Genomic DNA, 23,092 nt, shown 5'->3' on the forward strand with positions numbered 1-23,092 from the left:
GGTAGGCCTACAACAAAATCCATACTGATGAATGGGGGATGTCAAGCGGTTGCAGTTTCCCTGGCATCATGACATGTTTGGCTTTGATACGTTGGCAAGATAAACACTCAGTGACATATTTGAGAACATAACCTTTGAGCCTCTCCCAATGGTAGGTCTTCCTAACTGCATTAAGAGTCTTAGCATAGCCAGGATGTCTTGCGAAAGGGGAATCATGAGCTTCCCACATTATCTTCTGCTTAAGTGACTGGCTTGCTGGTATACACAGCCTTGTTTTGTAGTAGAGAAGTCCATTATCAATGGAAAATTCCTGATACTTAGCTTGCAACTTTTGATTCGGTTCCTTCGTAGAGATTTCCTTTAGCATTGTTTGGTAGGCCAAATCATGGAATGCTTCCTCTCTAGCTAACTCAAGTATAGGGTTGTTTGGCATAGATACTTTTGTAGCCAGAGATCTGACCGTTGATGGATTTTGCAAGATTAGGGAATTTAGGAATGCCTTGCGACTAACTGCATCGGCAACTACATTCTCTTTCCCTTGTCAGTACTTGATTTCAAAATCATATTCCTCCAACACTTCAATCCACCGACGTTGCCTCATGTTGAGCTCGTTCTGGGTAAAGATCCATTTGAGGCTCTTATGATCGGTTACTAGAGTAAACTTGTTACCCAACAGATAGTGTCTCCAAATCTTTAGAGCATGGATGACAGCTAGTAATTCCAGATCATGTGTAGCATAATTCTTTTCATGGCTCTTCAATTTCCTTGAAGAGTATGCTACTGGATGACCTTCCTGCATAAGTACGCACCCCAAGGCAAGAATACTAGCATCAGTTACTACCTCGAACTCCTTATTGAGGTCTGGAAGTTTTAGAATAGGTGTTGATACCAAACTTTTCTTCAATCTGTCAAAGCTATTTTGTTCGGGAGTTAACCATGTAATGGAAGTCTACTTCTTTAGTAAATCCGTCAGAGGTGCTGCAATCAAAGCATAGTTTTTGATGAAGACCCTATACCATCCTGTCAATCCAAGAAAGCTGCGTATTTCTTTGACAGATACTGGTGTTGGCCATTCAAGCACATCTCTAACCTTGGCTGGGTCTACTCATATTCCTTCTGATGATACTATGAATCCCAGATATTCAATCTGACACTTGAAGAATGCACACTTTTTCATTTTTGCATATAGCTTATGTGACCTCATTGTCTCAAGGACAATCCGCAATTGAGGTTCATGATCTTCTTCCTGTTTAGAATTGATTAAAGTTTCATAGAAGAAGACAAGCACAAAATCATCAAGATATGGCCTAAAGATGTCCTGCATTAATCTATTGAAGGTAGCAGGTGCATTCGTAAGCCCGAATAACATAACCAGGAACTCAAAGTGCCCATATTTTATATTGAAGGCCGTCTTTGGGATATCTTCTTCCTTGATCCTTATCTGATAGTAACCTGACCTGAGATCAATCTTGGAGAAGATCTTTGCACCCTGAAGACGATCAAGAAGCTCATCTATTCTAGGAATAGGATACTTGTTCTTGAATGTTGATTGATTCAACCCTCGGTAAATCAATACATAGTCGAAGTGTCCCATCTTTCTTTTTCTGGAATAGTACTAGAGCTCCCCACGGTGAATTGCTAGGCCGGATATATCCCTGATCTAATAGTTGCTTGAGTTGTTCCTTCAGCTCAATTGCTTCTGGTATGGACATTCTATAAGGTCTCTTGGCAATTGGCGCAGCTCCAAGTACTAACCTAATTTCATGATCTACTTCTCTTTGAGGCGGAAGTTCGGTCAACTCTTCAGGGAATACGTCCACGTATTCCTTTAGCCAAGAAGGTCCTTCATGAGACTCTTGCTTTTGATCTAACTTGTTGAGTTTGATCAAGTAAACAGGTAATCCTTTTCTGAATCCTTTTATGATCTGAGATACTTTGGCCAATTGGATTATTGGCACTCCTGCCTCACCTTGAGTTGTGACTAATTCCCTTTCAGAGTTTCGAAAGGAAACTTGACCCTTTCCACATTGAATGTGGGCATCGTTGGGCTTAAGCCAATCCATTCCGAGTAGACACTCATGGATGCCTAAATTCATGACTTTGAATGTAACTGAAGTCTTCTTTCCTCCCAGAAAGAATTCCACCTTAGCAGTTTGCCTGATACAAGTAACCTCACGACCATTTGCCAATTCTACAAGCAGGGTAGGTGCTTCTACTATGGCTATTCCTAATCTTTTTGCACATGCTGGTGAGATAAAGGAATGTGTACTGCCACAATCAATCAAGGTTTTTAAACCTTTACCTTGATATTGCGACGGTGTCTGAATCACCAAGAAATGGCAATTCGGCCCTTTCTTGTGTAAAGCGGCATGGACTATCGCTCTTTCGAATTCTGCTTCCATGGTCGGATCTTCTTCTTCTTCTTCGCATCCTTGCCTATTGGCAATGTAGGCGGTTCTTCCTCTTCCTCGGGTAGCGGCTCCTTGACCACGGCCTGCTCCTTGAAAAGGTGCTTGGCGATGTCCTTCGCTGAGCTTGGGACATTGCCTCTTGAAGTGACCGGGTTCGTTGCAGTGAAAACAACGGAGGTTTCGGCCATTACTTTGAGTAGGAACAAAGTTGTTGACGTTATTCGTCCTTGCTTTCTTTCTTTATCCTTGATTATGACCTTGAACTCTCTTCATTTGAGGTCTGAATGCTCCTCTGTTCGGGTCATTATAAGACCAAGTTTTGTTACCCCTTGGTCTAGCTTGCACCTCTTGAATTATAGGTGCCGCTTGAATGAATGCATCCTGAAGATCTGATGGACGCATAGATTCGAGACGGGTATTTACTGGTGGATTTAAATCCGCACAAAATTTGGACACTTGCTGTGTCATGTCCATCTGTGGCGCATACTTTAAAAGTGAGACGAATTTAGAGTAGTATGCATCAAGAGTGAGTCCTAGCTATTCTAGCTCGTAGAACTCGTTCATTTTCTGCGTGCGATATATAGGTGGCAAGTATCTTCCCTGCACGGCTTTCTTTAGCTTCTCCCAGGTAACGGATCCCTTTGCGATCCCTTAATCCCTGCACCATTGCTTCCACCAAAGTCAGGCTTTGCCGGTGAGCTTTAACTTGGCGAGCATAGCCTGATTGGCAAGTGCAGTACCGGCTGCTTCGAAATAATCCTCCATGGATTCAATCCAAATTTCAGTATCAACCTGGATGAATCTGCCTCTCCCGTCAAACTCGGGTGGCTTAATCTGCTTGAGGAGGAACTTCTTCTCCTAGATCACAGCAGTACTTGATGTAGGAGGCGAATTTGGAGCCTGTACCTAGGGTTGTGCCTGAATAAAGGTTTTCTTAATGTTATTATACGATAATCGACATTCACTTATATTACATCTTTAATTCAACTATCTCGTAAACAATGTAGCTACGTAACTTTTTATCAATTCTTATGCACAACCAAACATTGATTTTTAAAAAAAGTCTTTATTTGTATTTACATAGGCATAGCCCTTCCGAATACAACGTTTCATGTGATGATAAACCAATTGTTACATTTAGTTTGGGGAGAACAATGTTGTATTGCATTTATCTACAGGAAGTAGGGTCATAGATCTTCAGGAATCAATAAGTCATTGGAAGTTCAGGATATCCTCTCCGTTGGAATTCACACTTCTCATGGCAGCCCAACACTTTAATCCTGTCGGCGGGGATTACACGATTTACTTTCTCATATACATATGAGTTCATCTCAACCCTCCGACCACGAATATGTAAAGTCGAATTTATGTGAGCTTCCACAAAAACGAACAGCTTCACGACTTTCAGGTCTTCCAACCACTTGATCCTCTTTAGGTTGGTCTGTAGGTAAGCAAACCGGTGGGCGGCTATACTCCACATCAATGCCAATGGACTGGCACTAAACTAGGAGGGGGATAATGTTAACCCTAACTCGAGATGGAAGAAGCATGTTGTCAGAGAACAAGCAAAGGCATAAGGACGGCCTCTAAAATTAAGCTAAAGGCAAAAGCACATTTTATAGTGAAAGGCACCTTAAATTTTTTGTAAAAGAGTACCAAGATCGCTCTTGTGCAAATTGTAAAAGGGTAGATGAGCATAGACTGAAGAAATAGGCCAAGCAAAAGGGAATGAAAAAGAGGGCTATGCCATAGTGGTCATGTGGTCATGTAAAAAAGGGAATGTCCACCCATGGAATTTTAGGGCATATATATAAAGTTCAAAAAGTGAATGAAAGCTCATTCTTTGGTGTGTGGCAACAAGAGACTCTTCTTCTTCTCTTCTTCTCTCCTCTTTCTTGCTTGTGTATGCTTGACAGAGGGAGTGAGAGAATGTGTGAAGGAGTGAGTGTGTGAGGGTGAGGGATTAAGGAGGTGAAGCTCTCCACCATCTCCTCTCTTCTTATTCTCTTCTCTTCTATTCTCTTGTCTCACACGCAGATATGGAGGATGAAGCTTGGAGGTGGAGGCTTGAGGGTGCTTGAGCTTTCATCAAGAATCGTGGAGCTACTAGTGTGCTCGAGGGAGGAGGTAACTCATTCGGGTATTAAGGTAAGTTCAATATACTCGTAGAGAGGGATAGTGCATCGACTATGTGAGAGGTAGCCATTAGTGCTCGCTTGAAATGCTTGAATAATAAGAGATTCGTGGGTCTTGGTGGTTGAGCTTGACCTCGCCTCTACATAGTCTAATTTTATTTTAAGAAACAACATGTCGGAAAGAAGTTCCACTACAAGATACAGGCCTCATACCGACGTTCAAAGTGACGAAAATATTCACCAAAAAATTGCCCCAATTGCTAGTAAACGCATCAATATCAGCAATGCCATAGAATCGTCACTATTTGGCCATGAAAATAACCATGGTTTACTATGCTAATAGCAATGCGTGTAGTAAATTTGCGATGCCAACAATGATGGTTATAGAGAAAAAAGAATTGTGGCAGGGTAGCAAGCTACCCTGCCACATGTAGCACTATGTGTTGTATTTGGGCCATACAAAAGGGTTATAGTAAGGTGTACAATGGTCATCAAAATGAAGACAAAGTGTACTAGAATCCACAAGACTAATACATAAAATAAATACAAGATCACTTAATGAAAGCGCTCATGGAATCATGGCAAGATATAAATAATGATAATAACATAGTGTATAGAAAATGCCTACATAGACCATAGGACCAAAAAAGAAGAGGATGTGCACTCCATGGATCCAAGCGTGAGCTATAGATCCTCGCTATCCGAAAGCTTGTCCTACCACAAAAGGAGCATTGAATGGACTTTACAAAAATGAAACAACTATACATCAGTCCACCATACAATAATTCATTTTAATTAAAATTAATAACTACAGACAAGAAAGATGAGTGACTTACTAGGCTGCCGCATGTATATAATCTATCAATCAATGCAGTGAGATTGCGTCTCTCTGCATGTCTAACCACAAGGACTTGACGCCCCACTCTTAAGTGCCTTTTGTGCATCTGATCATTTGTGTGACATGCATGCACACATGCACTCCATCATCTAGCCTATGGAAAACCTATCTACTACAATGGGTACCAAAAACTCCTCATGCAAGGATGCTATTATGTAGTCCTTGCTCCCCTCTGATATGTTCTTCCAATGATCTAAGACATTGTGTCGAAAAACTTGTTGACACAACTCTCTCATATGAGCCATCACCATCCTCCCCTCATCATTCATGATGATGGCTCTTGTCCTATCATCTACAAAGTATCCATACCCCTCTAGGGTATGTCTAAGATGTGTCCTCTCCCACCTGTGACCGTGCTCTTGGGCATATCTAGGAGACCCCTCTACATCTGGTGTATCCACATGGGTGGTATCTCTCAGAGTAGCACCCACAGGGATGCCACCTGTGGACGGATGACAAAGTGACTTGGAAGAGACATCCCACAGGTGTGACAGATCCCACAGGTGACATAACTCCAACAGAACGATGAGACGGAGACATTACGTCGATACCTCTACAATAACCATCTACACCACACTCTCTCGAACCTGTACGAGAGCGAGGAGTAGCACTTGTATGTTGAGTCGACCATGGGCTCACCGCATCCATGTCTTTGCAGAATCTTGCATAATCACTCTCTTTATCTAGCCCAAGTCTGGAGCATCGACCTCGTCTACTAGAAACTGAAGCATTAGAGTGTGCCAAACTAGATCGAATGGAATGACCTAATGGTGTCCAAGATAACTCTTGGTCTGTCATATCTCTGAGTTGAGCCATCTGGTCTGGAGACATATGTGTAAAGATCTCCTGTAGCTCCTTGTCGCTCATCCCTTGACATATCATGCTATCCAAATCTCCACAAAGGTCACCTACACAGACAAAAATTGATGTTAGCATAATCAATAAAAAGATTCAAGCAAAGCATGGTAATATAACTCTAAAATTTTTTATCTTACTTAAAATGCATATTTTAGAGTATCCTTATAAGCGATTCATCAACGAATTGAGTAGATGGATGCTCCAAGTATGAGTAGCCTATGGTCCCATGTCAATCTTGTAACACAACTCCGCATACATTGGAAGGTCAATAGAAAGGTAACCACGAAAGGATGAGCCCACCTCATTTTCAAAGAATTCCTGGCCTCATGTCTTTCCATCATTATTACCCGATTCTGCCTCCTTTACATGCTCCAAGATTTGGGTGGCCTCCACCCCTTGCAATATCGACCCTTCTATCTGCATACTGTCCTCATTTATGCTGGAAACATTGCTTTCATTGTATACTCTTGCACTTCGAGGAGCTGAAGGTACAGCATACCACCATCGAGGCTGTCGAGGGTTTGGATAGAAAATTACCTATTCAAAGTCACATACAAGAGAGATTTAACATTTGTGACATATACCATGTCGTAATAAAATTTAAAAAACATGAGTTCATGCGGTTTTTCACAATGGGCTAGCAATACAAACGTGTCATGCCAATCCGTCCATCTTTTTTCAAAACCTATTTCAAGAAATCCAGATGGACCTTGTTGAACAGTTGCCTCGGCTCCTTACAATACCACTTTGAACCACTTCACATTGAATAAGATCATGAAGAAGCTATGGTAATCCACCATGATAATACTTTGCAAGTTCCCAAAATACTCCATCTCATCTATAACAATATTTGGATCCTAGGCTTGTTGTCAGCTCTCTTACTTGAACTTTGCCATGATACCACAATCCATTGTGGAGTGCATTTTGTCGATATGCTCCACCTGAAAGTGTCGTTCACGCGACCATGTGACACTGTATATTTATACTTTACATTGAAATAGTTAATTAGTTGTCATATATAAAATCTAAATACGATAGCTTATAAAACATGTGGTCACCTTTGGACTACATCCCCTCGAGAATTCCCACTCCTCAGTAGAGACATCCACCCCTTTCCGAGAGGCTACGATGAAAGATCCATGCAACCATTGCATACACATAAACCGTGGCATCTCCTCCATGCCCTTGGGATATCAAATCGGTCAATGGTGCGTACTACGTCAAAATTTGGATCATGCTCCTTCCCAATCTTTCCTAGCTTGCTCGTACCTAGCAAGCCACATCTCCATGGAGGCATGGTGAAACATAAAAAAATGATTCACTTTCTCCTCCATTGTAGCATCCATCCTTTTTTCTACCCCATTTCCAACCACCACATCTTTGGTCAGCCAATCTATCATCATCCTTCAATGAACATAGCATATTGTTGTCTGAATCCACCGTTGGTAGACACTGTGAGATATGCATTAACGCCTCAGACACCAATCAAGCTTCAGCCATGCTACATTCTGGCCGAGCTCATTGTCGCACAAAGGATTTTATGGTTTTCATGAAGCACTCCAAGAAGAGCATCCATTGTGTATAGACAGGTCCCACAATCTCCACATCATCTACAAGATACACCAGAAGGTGGGTTTGTATCGTGAGCATGCTAGTGGGCAGGTACTTCTCAAAGAGACAGACTGTCTCCACTACTACTCGCCTTGCGGATTCACCAGAGGATGTCTTGATCTCCTTCTGTGACATCCATTGAACTAAATTTGACAACCTGTAAATTGCGTCACGTAGTTGTGGAGTGAGGTATCATGTGATCGCGATCGGTAGTACAAACTGCCACAAATGAAGAAACACTATGAACAAGGACTACACTCCAAATAGAAAAATACTCATACCACTTATAATCCATTCGTAGTATAAACCTAGCATATCTTATGCCACTCATGGGATTTTAGCCCTGATAATTGGTCGTCTTTAGAAAATGTGGATTTGAGAGAAGGCATCATACCAGTTGAAGTGCGAATAGACCTGATAATTTGCTTCACAAAGTACTCTTCTTTAGTAGATAAAACCCAAGGACCATGAGGTAGTTACAAGCGACCATCATCACTCGACTTGGCTGCACAGCCAAAGCGCCTCCATCTTGCCTACCTCCTTCAAATCGATTTGTGCCCCTACAATATCTCTCTTTCTTGTGATGTGATCCCATAGTAAGCTACCCACATTCTTGAAAATATGCATGGGATCCAACAAGTGGTTGATGTGTAAGTGGATCCAATATGACAACTCATAGAAAACTAAGAACCATCGCATTCCGTTTGGATGCAACTCCATGTGGACCATTTTCAACGAGCTTTGGGCGTTCATTCGTGCTAGAGGTCATCCAAAAAAACCTTCCCTCAGTTCATGACCCTCGAGCATGCATGATAACTTGAGGTAACCACACCTATCCCAACACCTATATCCTATGAATTCAAACTTGAACGAGCTATGATAGATATTACCAACAAGAACGGAAGCCTAGTTACTTGAGCACTCCTCAAATCCCAAAAGTTCATGCATAGTCCACATGAGAATGGCTCATATATTGTCGGACCGTTGACCATCATGCTTGCTCATATCTTTTACGGCGACCCCCTCCTCCCACAAGATCTTAAGCTCATTGACTAATGGACAGAGATAGATGTCAATATTCTTGACTTTATAGAGGCCACAAACAAGCAAGCTAATGATCAGGTGTCCTTTCTTCGTAGAAAGCCATGGTGGGATGTTGTAGTTAACAAGGACTACGTGCCACAAACTATAAGAAGTTGAGCGGAGACCGAATGGGTTCATGCCATCCATAGCTAGACCGAGCAAAAAATTCCTTGGCTCTCGTGTAAAGCTTGGAAAGGTAGAGTCAATGTGGCTCCATGTGCGTGAATCTATTGATATTCATTGGACTCCATCTATGGATCTATTCTATGTATGCCACGTTGTCAAGCTCACCAAGACCAATGTATGAAATATGTGATGTATACAAGGGATAAGTGAAAAGTGTCTAAGAAATTTCTAAGGGATGGTTTTCCCTTGCAAGTCCTCTCGATACTGGTGAGTACCACACTTTGGACATGTCTCCATAGTCTCGTATTCTCATCGAAACAGCATGTAATCGTTGACACATGCATGGATGTTGTTGCAGTCCATGCCAAGCTTTCGTAAAACATATCACGCATCATCACAAGACTCAAGCATGGTATTTACAAGTGGTAATATATGATACTTTAGCAACCTAAAAAGAAATCATAAAACACCTTTAAAAAGCACATTTTTTTATAATGGTGTGGAAAAGAAATCAACGAAGGTTACATAGAAGGTACCTGGATAACTCAATCACAATCGCATTGCTCCACTCGTATCTTTCTTGCACACTTAGGAGTGCAACCAACGTCTTTAGGCAAGATACTCAAAACCCATCATATAATGCGATGGATGCTTTTACTCTAAGTGGATCAGATGTCTCGCTATCCATGGGCATCAATGCATCAATCATTGTCTCCATCTCAGCATCTAAGATTGTAGGAAAGTCTAAAGGCTATCTGTCTTCTCTGGTATTAATGGTATAGACTGGGTAGTGCATTGCAAGTGGTGGATTGGCTCAAGCACTCCATCCATCGGATGCCCACAAACTCTTATAATTGGCTGCAATAGGTGCACTCTTCCTTGGGATGAGATGTCAGCTTCCTGTAATAAATTTTATGACCACATCTAATGTTTTTGTATATGATATTCAATTAGTTTGTGAATACAATGCATGATTGATATAAACTTTTCTTACCATTTTCTCAAAGTCTGAGATCGCCTAATCAATTATCTTCGATTGAAACTCACCAAAGTGTTGTATGTGTTCTATAGATAATTGACATTTTCATCTAATTGCTAGCTTGCATTGAGAGTAAGGACACGGGCCATACTGATTAAGATACGCCTCACGATCTTGAATATCACAACCTTCATTATTTTCCGTTTGGTCTACATTACAACAAATAATATTTTTCTATCTTAAATTATTTCAGAAGGGATTTCTTCTCTTGTAACTCAACAAAATTAACATCAACTAAAGTCTTGGTTTTCTCCCCCTTGTTTTGTTTCTCCCCATTTCGTTGCACCTTTCTTTGCGCTCTTCGTTTTATGTTCTCTCCCCTTTCTCTTTCATGTTTTCTTTGTCTTTCATGTTTATTCTCTCTTCCTTTTTCTTTCTTCTTCTCCCTCTCTTATTTTCTATATATATATATATATATATATATATATATATATATATATATATATATATATATATATATATATATTTTTTTTGTTTCTCTTCACCCCCTTACGGGCAGCAGGCCTATGGTATGTAAAGTCAAATATGCTATGCCTGGGGGCGAGGGACTAGCTACGCTATGTCAGAGTATTCCTGGTCGTGTGGTATTGCATCGAAACTTGCCACCTTTTTTCCTTTGTGTGTGACTCGAAATGCAAAGTGTAGGAGGAGGTAGCGCAATGCATGTCAAGAAAACCATCCATTCACCTCCAAGCCCAATCTCTGTTTCAATTTATCGGACCTAGAGGCACAGGCCTTTTGCACTTGCCCAAAGCGTCGAACACACCCAAGGTGCACCTTCAACAAAACCTCTCTCTACTACTGCTGCTGCTACAGCCACCATCCCACCTTTCATATATTGCTTAAAAATTTTAGAACACGAGAGTATATCAGATGCGACGGCCATTTCTCTCTTCCTCTTCCTTTCTTCTTCTCCCTCTCTTATTTCCTATCTTTCTTTCTCTACTACAGCCACCATCCCACCTTTCATATATTGCTCAACAATTTTAGAACACGAGGGTATATCAAATGCGATGGCCATTTCTCTCTTCCTCTTCCTTTCTTCTTCTCCCTCTCTTATTTCCTATCTTTCTTTCTCTCTCTCTCTCTTTCTTTGTTACCCCTCTCTTTGTTTCTCTCCACCCCCTTATGTTTTCTCACTCATTCTCCTCTCTCCCTTCCTCTCTCTCTCACTCTTTCCCCATTTCTTTGTTATCTTTCATGTTTATTCTCTCTCTCATTCTCTCATTTCCTATCGTTCTCCCTCAATGCACCGCATTCTCTGCCCTCTCTCATTTCCTCTCTTTCTCTCTCGATGCACATCATTGTAAAAAAAAAAAACTAGAAAAGAAGAAATTAAAGAACAAGAACAAACCCTCTCTTTGTTTTTCTCTACCCACTCATGTTTTCTCATTCATTCTCCTCTCTCTCTCCCTCTCTCCCTCTATTTCTCTCTTTCTTTATTATGTTTTATGTTTATTCCCTCTCACTCTCGTTCTTTCATCCTTTTTCTTTCTTCTTCCTCTCTCATTTCCTCTCTGTCTCCCTCAATGCAGATCATTGTAAAATTAAAAACAAAAAAATAAGAAATTAAAGAACAAGAACAAACCCTTTCTTTGTTTTTCTCTACCCCTCGTGTTGTCTCATTCATTCTCCTCTCTCCCTCCCTCTCTCTCTCTCTATTTTTTTCTTTCTTTATTATGTTTCATGTTTATTCCCTCTCTCTCTCTCACACACACACACACGCACACACACACACACACTCTCTCTCTCTCTCGTTCTTTCTTTCTTTTTATTTCTTCTTCTTCATCTCTCATTTCTTCTCTTTCTCCCTCAATGCATCTCAATCTCAACAAAAAGAAACAAAAGAAAAGGAGAAAGAACAAGAACAAATCAAGAGGGAGCAATGCACTCACCAGGATGGATTCTTCATCTCCTCTTCGTGATGGCGGCTCCTCTTCACCCTTCATGCACTTTCTCCTCTTCTTCAGGAATGTCGGTGGCGCCAGTGGTGAGAAGCTCTCCTCTCTCTTTCTCTCCCTCTCCCTCTCCCTCCTAAACACATGATCTATTTCGCTCTGTGTTTCACTCTTTGCAGCCAAATGCTGCGCTCAGGTTTCGGCCCTTTTTTTTTAAAGTACCATCACTATTTATGTTGCATTTGCGACACAAATAGTGAGATAAATAGTGACACTACTAATTTTCATCGAAACTACCCGTTCACTATTCATGAATATCCTTGTAGTGATCCTTTATGGATTGTAATTGTAACGTGTCCACTAGTATCATCCAGGACACATCTTAGCACTCCATCGGAAAGGATGTCTAGAAAGCTCCACTCGGCACTCCCATGGAATGCTACGGGGTTTGCGATCTAGGGCTTTCCGCGTCTGCCACATAGCCGAAGTATTCTGGCCGTTCCCACTTCGGATCAACCGGAATTAGGGTTTTCTTGATTGGTCATTTCCTAATAGCAACTAGCGTCGGACCCAAGCGAACTGCTTTACGCAGAAACGCTAGGTCCGAAGCGGATTTATGCTGCACTTGGTTCAAGGAGAATGGGAAACGAGAGGGATGCAAAGCTCAACCTCTCTGCCATAAGGCATAGTCCCATTCCGTTCCCTTAAAATAGCGTAAATCGAGTAAGACATAACTCTAGGTAATCGCTTTCGTTGTTCATGTCCTTTGACGATCATCCTGCTGTTCTTCGAGATTTGAGAAAAGTTCCCGGCCAACCGGGACCACCCAACCGTAGGACGAACCCATGGCCCATCCTCCGCACTTTCCTTGGTTTGTTTTAGTTATGTAATTATCTAACACATTAATTTGACATGTAACAATCAGCTTCTTTAATTAATCTGTTAAGCACTAGTTCCTTCACGTAATCTTATCACGTGACATAGAAAAACAATATCAAACAAGTTCTTTATTAACATATCATCATTTTTATCTTTGAAATACAAGGAGTTCCGCCCGTAGGCTTGTCCATAATCCGCCCGAAGGCTATCCAGTAAACCACAGGGATCACTAATCCAAGCTTCTGCCCATAGACTAGTATGCGGGCCTCGAGATCCAATCCGGAGTCACGTTAGCCTCTTATGTAGGACCCGGAAGCGAGGGATTTACGGCCAGAGCCCCCCTGGCACCCAAGCGTCCTCTTGCTCCAAGTAGAGCTCAACGGAGAGACCTCTCGTGGCGGGTTCGGTCCACGTTCCCATCCGATCAAAAACCCCCTTGGTTAGGGTCAAGCAGGCAGTCGGGGGTAACTGAAGCTGCCTCTCCCTTCAGGCCTTCAACCTGAAGTATAGATATTCATTTAATTTGTAATTCATAAATCAAACAGTACTCTAAAATCTCTAACAAGCACAAGCACTTACATTAACCGATCTTGTTGTTGGCAAACTACTAAGGAATGATTCTTTCCTTTCGAATGCATCAGCACTCTTCGAGGGTGTCTTGCAACTTGGCAAGGTCCCTTATATTCTGGGTTAGGGCGTACCCTATTAACCCAACTTGGTCAACCTTAAAGTTCATTGGATACTTTAGTTTCCGGTTTTTAACTTTTCTTATTTAGAAGGATATCAAAGAATACATCCTTTTGCAAGATAACTTGCGTAAGGATCCGCCATCCTTGCTGAGGGTTTTTAACCTTCCTTCTTGTGAATCAATCACAAGTCCATATGACTCCGTACTTGTTGCGCAAGTCCTGCATCGTAATATACGATGAAACAATCCGTTTTAGTTTCTTTAAGCTGATGTTTGTCAGACCTAGGATCTCTTTTTAACAACCTCAGGGACAAACCCTAGTTCTTTTTTATTTAGGATTTATTGACCCTACAATCAGGGAAGGTAGGCAAGTATTTAAGGTATAAACGTTTCTTGGTTTTTAAATCATTTCCAAGGCATATTTCGCAGCATAGGTATTTCTAAGTTTACATTAATTCGGTTAACTTTTAGAAGGTAATATTGAGATCACCTCGGCATGATTTGTTATCCTTGTGACAATTGATTTTTCAATCCTAAACTTTATTGCTTTGGGGTTAGGTAAATTCAATTAATCTTCCTTTTTCCTTGCAAATGAACTCATGCCAAATAACAATCTTTTCCTTGCTAAGATATGCAGTTAGCAATGATAACTTCCTATAGTTCAAGCAACGTAAGAAACCTTTCATGAATTTCATCTTCTATGATGATTCATTGCAAAAAAAAAAAGGGGTTAATGGTGCAAGATGCAGTTTTTATACCTTCAATATTTAACCGAAATATACTACTATAGTAGGTAGATAATCTTGCTCGTAATTCGTTTCAATGCATGATGCTATTTGAAGGAAACTATGTTTTATACATTATCATTTTTGCATGTTCAATTAAACTAAACTCCTTCATCGTAAATAACTAGGACAAAATATATCTTATCCCTAACAATTCATCTTGCATGATTGAATTAAAACCGATATAAAACCAAGAAGGAAAAACCTAGTTTTGGGGTGAGATATCCACATGGATACCGGGCGGAGAAGAGGGGATGCCATGCTGAGCGAGAGGAGTGAGGGAGCAAGCCGCCAACGCCATCCCATGCCAGTAGCTGCCGTGCCATCGAGCAAGGAAGAGGTGGAGGAGCACCGTTGCAGCCACCATTGCAGCGTACTGACGTTGTGGCTCCATGTGGCCACCAACACGACAATTGCCATTTCGTCATCATTCTTCTACCTCATTATTATCCCCCTCCCACTTCCACGTCGATTCTGACCATAGCCAAAAGCTTCTTAGAAGCCTCTTTTAAGAAGCTTCTAAGGGGGCTTTCTTAAACCCCATTCCCACAAGCCATCCATAAGTCCATTCCTGGCCACCCTGGGTTTTTAAACGAAGCTCATAAATCCTCCATTCTCGCCAGCCCCATTTGTAAGAGTCCCGTTTCCGCAAACATAAGCTCCAATTCCATAAGCCCAAATCTCACAAGCCCTAGCCTTTTAAAGATCGGAAGTTCGGTGAAGGTATCTCCTACGTACGAGGGATAAGGGCAAGATCTTGAGGCTACTTATCAAGGCCAAGCAAATCCACCAATCGCGTAAAGGTAAAGGCAAACCGGAAGTCCATAATCACACCTACAATGGCCCCTAACAAGTCACAAGGCGCGCCTGTAGGAGGGTCTTCTCCTAACATTCACGTGGACATCTCCCTGATCCCACAAGCCCTATTTTTTTTTTTTAATTTTGATTTCACGCAAAAGTATTGCATCAATCACGATAACTTCATGGACTAGGAAGCACCTATGCATGTCAAATTCACCTAGCCTAGTTAAATGCAATTGGAAATAAATTGACTATTTGAACAATTACTAGAATTAGTTCATGACATGAAATTGGGTCATTGGTATTTTCAATATAAAGAAATGGTCTATCCATCTAACGTCCTTAATAGTATGTTGCCATGTCGTGCATTCTAAAGTGACGAGCCTAGAACACCTATTGCCTATCATTATAAGGTTCAAATTATTAAGTGCACCTTTGACTAGACATGGAAAGATTAAGCGTATGTCACATTTTTAGGCAATATCTTCATTGTCATGATTCATGAAGGAAAGGCATTAACACCTGTAGGAAATAGCAAAGCATGGAAAATGATTCTATGAGCTTGCATGGAATAGCTTAGCTCTAGCTTTAATTGGCATGAATTTCATTTAGTTACATTGTAGTTAGGAAAGGATTGCATGTTGCACATTCGTCATATGTAAAATTTCATTTCATCAAGAGTTGTATTTAGGAAAAGGCTGCATGGTTTATTAAAGCATGAAATTTTAAAAGCTTGGAAAAAGAATTGTGGGAATGATTCTTTAATGTAAGTCCTAGTAGGTTCAATGAAAGTTATTTTGCAATTTATCATGCGTAGTTAGGGTTATTGCGAATTTAGTGGTACGAAGAAGCAATGAATCACGTGTTTACGTGTATTGTGATATGTTGCATCTAGTTTCTCCTTTAGATTAGGTTAACATCTCTAGGAATGGTTCATCCTTGTCACCAGACATGTAGATCAAATTAAATCACCTAGCCCACAAGGGATTCGTATCGGCCTGGTTCAATCGATACGATAAATACCCCAAGCGCTAGCTAGGGTTTAGCTCGTTAAGGATTTGGCCTAGTTTTGCATGTGTTGCCAATTTGAAACTCTCATACCCAAAGGTCCAACCCACATTCACGGAATGTAAGATCAAGAGGATGCTCATGCAAGTAACGATTTATGGTTTCTACCCTAAGAATCATTCGTTCAAATGTTAAAACTCAGTTTGAGTTTGGAATCCCTAGGTCGGCCTAGTGCAATTAGTATTGGATTGGGTAAGAAGTCACCCTAAACCCTCCTTCTTGTCTAATCATAATTCCTTGACCAGAAAACACCATTCAATGGGTGAAATGATTCCTTGGAATAGATGCGACACTTTTGCAACAAATTGCAACATCGCATGGTCTTGTGGTTTGATCACAAGAGAGTTTTGCCATTCCTTGGAATAAGGTTGGCAGGTTCTTGCGCAAGTTTAACTTGCAAGAGCATGAGTAATCATCCTGCCACATCACCTTTCTTGGAAAAATTTGCCAAGTTAAGGGAAGTTAGGTATTTTCTTAGAAGCAAAGGATCAGTCAACAATTTGGAGCGACATGGTCGCCAAGATTTATTGTTAATGCATGAAACCTAAGGTATTGGTTAACTTGGGTTAACAAGGTATGGCCTAACCCAAGGAAAAAAGGGTGAACAAAAAAACCATTGGAGATCTTTCCAAGTTGCAATTGATCCCGGATCGAATGCTTGATGCATTCAGATAGAAGGATTTACTCCTTAGCAGTTGGCCAAAAATAATCGACCACTGGAATTGATTGTGCTTCTAATAGTTTAGGAGCGTTGTTTGCATTGTTTGCTCAAGGAAATAAGGGATGGAAAGATATTTAATGCTTCAGGTTGAAGGCCTGAAGGGAGAGGCAACTTCAGTTACCCCCTGTCTGCCTGACCCTAACCAAGGGGGTTGTTAGCCGCGCCGCGAATGTGGATGGAACCTGCCGCGTGAGGTCTCTCTGTTGAGCACTACTTGGAGCAGGAGGACCTTGGGTGCCAGGGGGCTCTGGCCGTAAATCTGTTGCCTTTCGGGCGTTGCACAAGAGGCCAACTTGACTCAGGATTGAATCTCGAGGCCCGCATACTAGTCTACGGGCGGAATCTTGGATTAGTAATGCCTGTGGATTGTTGGATAGCTTTTGCGCGGATTATGGATTGCCTTCGGGCGGATGATGGATTAGCCTGCGGGATGGACTTTATGTATGTATTCCAAAGATAAATAAGATAACTTGTTGAAAAGGAACTTGTTTGAGATTTATTTTCTATTTCAAGTGCTAAGATGAAGAAACCAGTGTCTAACTGGCTAATTGATGAAGCTTCTTGATGCATGTCCAACTAAATGTGGTAGGTAATTAGACAACTAAAGCAACCTTGAGGAAAGTGCGGTAGATGTGGCCATGGGTCCATGATGGGTGGTACCGGTTGGCTAGGAACTTTTCTCAATCGAAATGGACAGCAAGGAGCTCTTCTCAAAGAAAATGAATAGCAAGGGCACTGACCTAGAGGTTAGGTTACTAGAATCCCGATTTATGCTGCTTTAGGGGAACGGAATGGGACTATGCCTTATGGGCAGAGAGGTCGAGCCTTGCATCTCTCTTGTTTCCCATTCTCCTTGAACCAAGTGTAGCATGAATCTGCTTCGACCCCGATGTTTCTGCGTAAAGTAGTTTTCTTGGGGTTCGACGCTAGCTGCCGTTTTAAGAAAGTGACCATTAGGGGAAACCCCTGATTTAGGTTGGTCCTAAGTGGGAACGACTAGAATACTTCCACTACGTGGCAGACTCGGCAGGTCCTAGATTGCAAACCTCGTAACATTCCAAGGGAGTGCCGGGTGGAGCCTTCTAGACTCTCTTTCCGATGGATTGCTAAGATGTTTCCTGAAAGAAAACAGGGGGACATGTTATAGTTGGTATCAAAGCCAACCAACGAAGGATCTGTCTTTATAAGAAAACTTAATAAGGAGAAGCAAAGCAAAATGTTGCTGTTAAGAACACTTCCTTGCTTTTGATGCTATCTTGCATAATTATGAAGCATGGAACAAATTCTTAGTGTTCCAAGTCATGTTAATGACCGCGATGCATTCCTCAAATTATCGACCAAGGATCGATATGATGAACATCCTATACCGTATTTATCATCCATCACCTTTGTACGTGGAATGGAGATGGAGAGGTGACTTAGGAATCTACTACATAGCTGCCCACCGATTTGCATACCTTCGAACCAACCTAAAGAGAATCAAGTGGTTGGAGGACTTGAAGATTGTGAAGCTGTTCATTTTTGTTGAGGCTCACGGAAACACAACTTTACATGTCGAAGGTCGGAGGGTCGAGCTGAACACATATGTGTATGAGGAAGTAACCCGCATAATCCCCGCGACAGGATTAAGGTGTTGGGATGCTACGAGAAGAATGGGTACCAAAGGAAAGGATACCCTAATCTTCCAATGACTTATCGATTCCTGAAGATCCATGACCCAAATCCATACTATTATCCAGTTCCTGTGGCTAAATGTAACACAACATTATTCCCCCCAAACTAGTGTACCAGTTTTCTCTACCATCCCAGGAAATATTGTATTCCGAAAGGGCTATGCCCATATAAATGAAATAAGACTTCTTTTTATCAATGATTGTCTTGTCTATGAATATTCATAAAAAGTTAAGTGGTTAGGTTATTGGCTGAAAGCTGAATTGGGTATGAAATATAATAGTAACGATTAGCGAGTATTAACGTTAAGAATCCCAATGCTAGGTACAACCCCAGGTACAGATTCCCAGTCAGACCCCTACACCAAGTACGGCCGTGATTCAAGAGAAGAAGTTTCTTCTCAAGCAGATCAAGCCGCTAGAATTTGATGGGAAAGCAAGGAATGTCCAAGCTGATGCTGAGATTTGGATAGAGTCCATGGAAGATTATTTTGAAGTGGCCGATACTGCACCCGCCAATCAGGCAATGCTTGCCAAGCTGAAGCTCATTCGTGAAGCTAGGCTTTGGTGGATGCAATGGTGTAGAGATCAAGGGATCTCAGAAGGATCCGTTACCTGGGAAAAGCTGAAAAAAGCTGTGCAAGGAAGATATTTACCACCTACGTATTGCAAGCAGAAAATGAATGAGTTCTATGAGCTAAAATAGCTGGGTCTTACTCTTGACGCATACTACTCAAAATTCATCTCACTTCTGAAGTATGCGCCACAAATGGATATGAAACAACAAGTGTCAAAATTTTGTGCCAGTTTAAACCCACCTGTGAATACCCGCCTCGAATGTATGTGCCCAACAGATCTACAGGAGGCACTGATCCGAGCTGCACCCATAATTCAGGAGGTGCAGACCAGGTCAAGAAGTAACAAAACTTGGTCTTATAATGATCAGAACAGAGGAGCATATAGGCCCCAAGCGAAGAGAGTTCAAGGTCCAAACCGGGGACAAAGAAAGAAAGCAAGGATCAACAATGTCAATAACTTTGTCCCTACCCAAGGTAATGGCCGCAATCTCCATTGTTTCCACTTCAACAACTTCAGAATCTCTTCATTAGAGAAAAGCTGACGAGTGGTAACAAAAGGTTCACCTTTGGAGGGTAGAGACAGAGCCTTCCCTAAGCCTCGAGGTGTCAAAGTCATAGAAATTCCCTGGACTAGTCCTGTTTTCTTGCTGTAAGAGGCCAGAAACTCATCACATAACGACGGATCCTCTGGAAGCAATGGAAAAGAAGTAGCCACAAAAGCAGCAAGTCCCGCCTTCGTGAGAGGCTCAAAAGTAAGTAGGGAAGAGTAATCCCTACTAACTAATGGGACGTACTGGATAGGGGGAGGAGCATGAGAAGGTGCCATTCAGATGGTTACACACACACCACAAACACAGACAATCAAGGAGAATGTCTGCAAAGCAACAGACAAAAAACCAAGGATAAGAGAACAACCAAAACAAGAAAACGTGACTCGACCAACTAACCCCAAGCAAACCACAGCCTAGAAAAAATTCGACATGACCTCGAGACATATGCAACCGAAAGCTTCATGCGATGCATCAGACAAACACCCAGAACCCCGTATCAGGCAATAAAAGAAAAAAACCACATACCGTACCCGTAACCGTAACAAAGACAGTAAACCAAAACAATACCACATCCGACACATATCAAGACTACATCGTTGATAAACCAGTGTGTGACCATGGAAATAACGCTAATGACTGTGCATACCCATCCCACGAAACGGTTCATTAAAAAGGGGAATTAAGTGTAGTGAGGGGGGATTAATTTAATGAAGGGTTTATTGTAAGAAATTATTAAGAATGGGTGAAGTTTTATTAAGTGATAAACCTTAGCAAGAAAACGGCGGTTCTTTCTTATAAATTTAATTACCAATTATTAGGTAAAAATAGTGCATTAAGTCGAATCCCGGACTTCGATACCCAGACTGGGTCTCTAAATGCAAGTTCATGGATTACAAATTAAGGTGATGTGGAGCGCTTTTTTGCCAGCGCGTGCTCATGTGACGGCTGGTTCATTTTAATTAAAAATTAAAGTGCCTCTGTAGCGCACGTAGCGCGTGCTAAGTGAACGGCGGGTTTATTTTAATTAAAAAGTATGTGTGTGTAGCGCAAATGCGCGTGCCATGGTAGTAGTAAGGTTTCATTTATGTTAATTATGGGTTTCGTGTGTTTGTTGTGGTTGGTTTTCGTGGTGGAGTTGTGTATTTTTATATTAACCGTGGGTTTTGGGGGAGCTATTGTTGTTGTTTTTTTTTTAAAAACATAACAAATAAAAGGAAAATACCTGGTAGTGGGTGTATGAAAATGCAAAGAATGCGCTCTCCTCAATCCAAAAATATCTGGAGTTTTTTTTAAAGATGTTTAGTTCATGTTGGATGAAAAAGATGTTTTGTTATTTTATGGATTTGTGTTTTTTATTGTGAAGGAATTTAGGTGTGAAATAAAAGATTATGACAGCTGAGAAAAATATGCCAAAAATAAATAAAAATGTTAAGGAAAGTGTTAGGAATTTTTTAGAAATTAATTTGGATTTTTAAAGCATTTTTAATGAATTTTTATCATATTTTTGGGTATTTTGAAAGATTTTGGAATTTTAAAAATAGGCAAAAATATTTTTTCTGAAATTTACAGGTTTAGAAAAATATGGCCATGGGATGCAAAAATAAAAGGAAAATTTTCTAGATTTTTCTATAATTTTTTCGAATTTAAAAGTGGTTTTTTTTAATGATTTGTTTGTATTTTTCAATGTTTTTGTTTGTTGTTTTTTTTAAAAAAAAAATTGTAAAAGGGTTTGCGGGTGTGTGAATTAAAAATCTGGGAAAATACCCAGCAATAGGCTGCGTGGCAGCAACCAACGATCAAAATCCCGCACTCGCGTACGAACAACCGCACGAGCAACTACAAGCTCCTACGCGCACGTACACACCCGCACGCGTGTCGACGGATGGAAAAGGGTAGCTGCGTGTCAGCATAGGTTCGGGAAGGGATACGGCGGAGGTGGGTGTGTGCAAAGGTGGAGGGAAAGAAGGCCTGATGAATGGTGGGAGGTGTGAGTGGGTATAAGGTGGGAAGGGGGGCTAAGGGGAAGTAAGGTAGGTAGCGGGTGCTGTGGGCAGGAACAAGGATGAGTGTAGGAGGTCGGGGTGTGTGTGTGCTAGGGGAAGGGTATGGGGTTATTGGGAAGGGGGTTTAGTGGGGGGGGGGGGGGGGGGGGGGGGGGGTTAATAGGTAGGGTGGGAAAGGGGTTTGAAAAGGTGGGAAGGTGGGAGGCGGACGTGGAGGCCGGCGACGTCGGGGCCAGGCGACGAGGGGAGTGGCGGCGCTGGCGAGGAAGGAGGCGGGTGGGGCGTAGGACGCTGCACGGCGGGGTGTCTTCGACTGGGAACCGGGGGGGCGAGGCATCGTCGGGCGAAGGGGCGGATGGCGGCGGGTGGTCGACATTGGGCACTGCAGAGGAGGGCCCAGGGGCGGCGCAGGCTGCACGGCGGGGCGTCTGTGGGGCTGCCGAAGGCGCTACGACGGGCGCTGCAACGGCGTCCTCACGGCGAACAGGGGCGGCGCGAGCGCAAACGGCGAGGAAAGGGCCTCGAACAGGGGCTCCAAGTCAATATGATGTTGACATATTGTGGGGTCAATCCCCTTTAGGTCTTTGTAGGACCATGCAAACACGTCCAAATTTTCTTTCAACAAGTTGTACAAGGTTGACAACTCCTCTTCTGGGAGATTGCTACCCACCTTCAAGTGGCGTTTAGTGCCTTCTGCATCCACAAAAGTTAACTACCTTTCACCTTCTACTTCAGGGATGAAGGTCCCACGGACTGCTTCTCGATACAGATCGGACTCCTTCAAGGGAGTGGTGTCCTCTTCTGATGTCCCACTAGAACCAACTTCTTCTTTTGGTGGAGACTTAGGTTGCTCCTTAAAATGTTAAAATGGGATTAGAGCTGTTTCGGGTTTGGTTTCAAGATTAATTACCTCTTGGCTTGAAGTCTCCTCTTCTAAAGACGCGTCCAGGAACGTCACATAACAGGAACCCTCTGATGCCTGTTGGGTTTGTGGGACTGGTGCTCGTTGGCACGGTGCATCATCATCATCTTTCTTCGACAAGGATGGGTTAGGACAGCATGAGCCACTGCTGAAAGACGGCTTGTTTTTCTTAACCCATTTCTTATAAAGATTTTGCATATGAGAAGATCCATTTACCAGACCAAATGGTACCATCACCATTCTGTCCCATAGCATGAGCTCGTATACTTCTGATGCTTCTTGAACTTCTTCTTCAAATATATCCTCTGCAAGTGGGATAGACTCTTCCGTTTCACTTTCATAACCTTCTTTGTCCATATCATAACCA

The sequence above is a fragment of the Lygodium microphyllum genome, chromosome 12, assembly GCF_053477565.2.
Source record: "Lygodium microphyllum isolate KBCC chromosome 12, Lygodium_microphyllum_v1.1.10, whole genome shotgun sequence".
NCBI classification, from domain to species: domain Eukaryota; kingdom Viridiplantae; phylum Streptophyta; class Polypodiopsida; order Schizaeales; family Lygodiaceae; genus Lygodium; species Lygodium microphyllum.